Genomic DNA, 4,635 nt, shown 5'->3' on the forward strand with positions numbered 1-4,635 from the left:
GTGCGGCGTGCACGAAGTCCGAGCCCGGTTTGCCCCGGGTGCGCACCTCGCGTGCACCTTCGCCGGGGTGAGCACCTTGGTGTGCAGACCTTGGTTGGGTTGCGCGCCCTGGTGCGCACCAAGGAGCGCTCTGAAGTGTGCTCCAAGGTGCGGCGTGCACGAAGTCGGAGCCCGGTTTGCCCCGGGTGTGCACCTCGGGTGCGCACCTCGCGTGCACCTTCGCTGCGGTGGGCACCTTGGCTGGGTTGCGCGCCTTGGTGGGCACCATGCAGTGCACGAAGTCGGAGCCCGGATTGCCCCGGGCGCGCACCTCCGCCAGGGTGGGCACCTTGGTGCGCACAACTTGCCTGGGCTGCGCACCAGGAAGGGCTCAAGATGGCACCCGCGTTCCGTTTTTTTCACTATCTTTCAGAACGGAAATTTTAAAATCTCGTTTTTTTTTGCCTTTTCTGGAAATTAGTGAAGGCAGCGCATCAAAGGTGCGCAACGCTGGTGCGAACCTGGGAGCGCTCCGATGTGTGCTCCAAGGTGCGGCGTGCACGAAGTCGGACCCCGGTTTGCCCCGGGTGCGCACCTCGCGTGCACCTTGGTGCGCACACCTTGGCTGGGTTGCGCGCCCTGGTGGGCACCATGGTGCGCACCAAGGAGCGCTCCGAAGTGTGCTCCAAGGTGCGGCGTGCACGAAGTCGGAGCCCGGTTTGCCCCGGGTGCGCACCTCGCGTGCACCTTCGCCGCGGTGGGCACCATGGCGTGCACGAAGTCGGAGCCCGGTTTGCCCCGGGTGCGCACCTCGCGTGCACCTTCGCCGGGGTGGGCACCTTGGTGTGCAGACCTTGGCTGGGTTGCGCGCCCTGGTGGGCACCATGGTGCGCACCAAGGAGCGCTCCGAAGTGTGCTCCAAGGTGCGGCCTGCACGAAGTCGGAGCCCGGTTTGCCCCGGGTGTGCACCTCGGGTGGGCACCTTGGTGCGCATGCCTTGCCTGGGCTGCGCACCAGGGCGGGCTCAAGATGGCACCCGCGTTCCTTTTTTTTCACTATCTTTCAAAACGGAAATTTTAAAATCTCATTTTTTTTTGCCTTTTTCTGGAAATTAGTGAAGGCAGCGCATCAAAGGTGCGCACCTCGCTGCCCACCACGGTGCGCAACGCCGGTGGGCACCCGGGAGTGCTTCGAAGTGTGCTCCAAGGTGCTGCGTGCACGTTGTCGGAGCCCGGTTTGCCCCGGGTGCGCACCTCGCGTGCACCTTCGTCGGGGTGGGCACCTTGGCTGGGTTTGCCCCGGCTGCGCTCCGAAGCGGGGTTATTGGAGCGCCGCCTCTTTTTTTGTCGGAGCGTTTGGTGGGGTTTCTCGCATTGGCTCTTCCGAGGCCCGGTTGCCACCCTGGCGCGCACGAAGTCGGAAGTAGGGTTAATTGCCCGGGTGCGCACCTTTGCCAGGGTGGGCACCTTACCTGGGCTGCGCACCAGGGCGGGCTCAAGATGGCACGCGCGTTCCGTTTTTTTCACTATCTTTCAAAACGGAAATTTTAAAATCTCCTTTTTTTTTTGCCTTTTCTGGAAATTAGTGAAGGCAGCGCATCAAAGGTGCGCACCTCGCTGCCCACCTTGGTGTGCTCTGAGGTGCGCACCCGGGAGCGCTACGAAGTGTGCTCCAAGGTGCGGCGTGCACGTTGTCGGAGCCCGGTTTGCCCCGGGTGCGCACCTCGCCTGCACCTTGGCCGGGGTGGGCACCTTGGCTGGGTTTGCCCAGGGTGCGCTCCGAAGCGGGGTTACTGGAGCGCCCCCTCTTTTTTTGTCAGAGCGTTTGGTGGGGTTTCTCGCATTGGCTCTTCCCAGGCCCGGTTGTTGGGTGCGCTCCCACCCTGGCGCGCGCGAAGTTGGAAGTTGGGTTAATTGCCCGGGCGCGCACCTTCGCCAGGGTGGGCACCTTGGTGCGCACACCTTGGCTGGGCTGCGCACCAGGGCGGGCTCAAGATGGCACCAGCATTCCCTTTTTCTCACTATCTTTCAAAACGGAAATTTTAAAATCTCGTTTTTTTTTTGCCTTTTATGGAAATTAGTGAAGGCATCGCATCAAAGGTGCGCACCTCGCTGCCCACCCTTGGTGTGCTCCGAGGTGCCCACCACGGTGCGCAACGCCGGTGCGAACCCGGGAGCGCCCCGATGTGTGCTCCAAGGTGCGGCGTGCACGAAGTCGGACCCCGGTTTGCCCCGGGTGCGCACCTCGCGTGCACCTTGGTGCGCACACCTTGGCTGGGTTGCGCGGCCTGGTGGGCACCATGGTGCGCACCAAGGAGCGCTCCGAAGTGTGCTCCAAGGTGCGGCGTGCACGAAGTCGGAGCCCGGTTTGCCCCGGGTACGCACCTCGCGTGCACCTTCGCCGGGGTGGGCACCTCGGCTGGGTTGCGCGCCCTGGTGCGCACCAAGGAGCGCTCCGAAGTGTGCTCCAAGGTGCGGCGTGCACGAAGTCGGAGCCCGGTTTGCCCCGGGTGCGCACCTTCGCCGCGGTGCGCACCATGGCGTGCACGAAGTCGGAGCCCGGTTTGCCCCGGGTGCGCACCTCGCGTGCACCTTCGGCGGGGTTGCGCGCCCTGGTGGGCACCATGGTGCGCACCAAGGAGCGCTCCGAAGTGTGCTCCAAGGTGCGGCGTGCACGAAGTCGGAGCCCGGTTTGCCCCGGGTGCGCACCTCGCGTGCACCTTCGGCGGGGTTGCGCGCCCTGGTGGGCACCATGGTGCGCACCAAGGAGCGCTCCGAAGTGTGCTCCAAGGTGCGGCGTGCACGAAGTCGGAGCCCGGTTTGCCCCGGGTGCGCACCTCGCGTGCACCTTCGCCGCGGTGGGCACCATGGCGTGCACGAAGTCGGAGCCCGGTTTGCCCCGGGTGCGCACCTCGCGTGCACCTTCGCCGGGGTGGGCACCTCGGCTGGGTTGCGCGCCCTGGTGCGCACCAAGGAGCGCTCCGAAGTGTGCTCCAAGGTGCGGCGTGCACGAAGTCGGAGCCCGGTTTGCCCCGGGTGCGCACCTCGCGTGCACCTTCGCCAGGGTGGGCACCTCGGTGCGCACACCTTCTCAATGTTTTCTTGCCTTTTCTGGAAATTGGTGAAGGCAGCGCATCAAAGGTGCGCACCTCGGTGTGCTCCGAGGTGCGAACCCGAGAGCGCTCCGAGGTGCCCACGAAGTCGAAAGTCGGGTTAATTGCATTGTTTTCCCCGGGTGCGCTCCGAGGTGCGCAACATCGGCGCGCACCAAGGAGGGCTCCGAAGTGTGCTCCAAGGTGCGCACGATGGCGTGCACCTCTGGTGCGCACGATTCGGAGCTCGGTTTGACCGGGGTGCGCACACCTTGGCTGGGTTGCGCACCTTTTGTGCGCTCCAAGGTGCGCACGAAGTCGGAGCTCGGTTTGCCCCGGGTGCGCACCTTCGCCAGGGTGCGCACCTTGATGCGCACGCCTTGGCTGGGCTGCGCACCTTGGTGGGCGCCATGGTGCGCACCTTTCGTGCGCTCCAAGGTGCGCACGAAGTCGGAGCTCGGTTTGCCCCGGGTGCGCACCTTGGTGGGCGCCATGGTGCACTCCGAGGTGCCCAAGATTGGTGCGCACCAAGGAGCGCTCCGAAGTGCGCTCCAAGGTGCGCGCGAAGTCGAAAGTTGGGTTAATTGTCCGGTTTGCCTCGGGTGCGCACCTTGCGTGCACCTTCGCCAGGGTGGGCGCCTTGGTGCGCACACCTTGGCTGGGCTGCGCACACCTTGGCACCCGCGTTTCCTTCATTTTAAATTTTTTTTTTTTACAATCTCTCAAGTGGGAAATTCTATAATCTCAACTTTTTTTGCCTTTTCAGGAAACTTTTGAATGGAGCGCATCATTGGTGCGCTCCGAAGTGTGCTCCAAAGCTCTCTCCAGCTGCGTGCACCTGCCCCGGCCGCGCACCCGGCCCCGCCCAGCTTCGCTCACCTGTCCCGGGCGTCTGGTGCGGAACCTTAGAGTAAGAAACATCACCGTGCACCTTGGCCAACGTGCGCGACTCGACCGAGCGCGCACTGGCCGAGGTGCACACCGATTTCACCTGGGTGCGCGCGCAGCACCTCGGGCGCACCGGGGTGCGCGCACAACGCCCGGGTTGCACCGTGGCCTGTGTGCTCGGGGCGCCTCGGGTGCGCGCTCGGTGTCGCCCCCGCGCGCGCGGTAGTGCGGGCAGCGCACCCCGGCCCGGCCCGGCCCCGACGAGAACGCAAACGGGCAAAAGGTTTATTCAAATAGCATTGCGACGCCCGGCGAAAAACTAAAAAAGGGTGCAACACCGGGACTTCCCGGGAGGTCACCCATCCCAGTACTACTCCGGCCCAAGCGCGCTTAACTGCGGAGTTCTGATGGGATCCGGTGCACTAACGCTGGTATGATCGCACCCGTTATGAGCTTGTCGCAGTGTGTACTTAGCAAACCGCGACCCACGTGCGAATCCACCCCGGCCACCCACCCCCGTCGAGGTGCACACCCTCCCTCGCGAAGTGCGCCCCGTTCGCCAAGTGTGAGCCCTGCCCGGGTGCGCGCACCTTGCTAGGGCGTCGGGTGTGCACCCGGCCCGGCCTACGTGCGTGCACCTGGAGGGGGCGTCGTGTGCGTGCAGTGTCCCGTCTGCA

General features: G+C 64.6%; 1 non-coding gene across 1 annotated transcript; it reads right to left on the reverse strand.

The window, feature by feature from the left end:
- Positions 1 to 4,284: 4,284 nt before the first annotated feature.
- On the reverse strand, positions 4,285 to 4,403 carry LOC131867301 (5S ribosomal RNA). Its single transcript, XR_009365860.1, has one exon. It is a non-coding gene; the product is annotated as a 5S ribosomal RNA (ribosomal RNA).
- Positions 4,404 to 4,635: the final 232 nt, after the last annotated feature.

This window comes from Cryptomeria japonica, unplaced genomic scaffold (genome assembly GCF_030272615.1).
Source record: "Cryptomeria japonica unplaced genomic scaffold, Sugi_1.0 HiC_scaffold_167, whole genome shotgun sequence".
Lineage (NCBI taxonomy): Eukaryota > Viridiplantae > Streptophyta > Pinopsida > Cupressales > Cupressaceae > Cryptomeria > Cryptomeria japonica.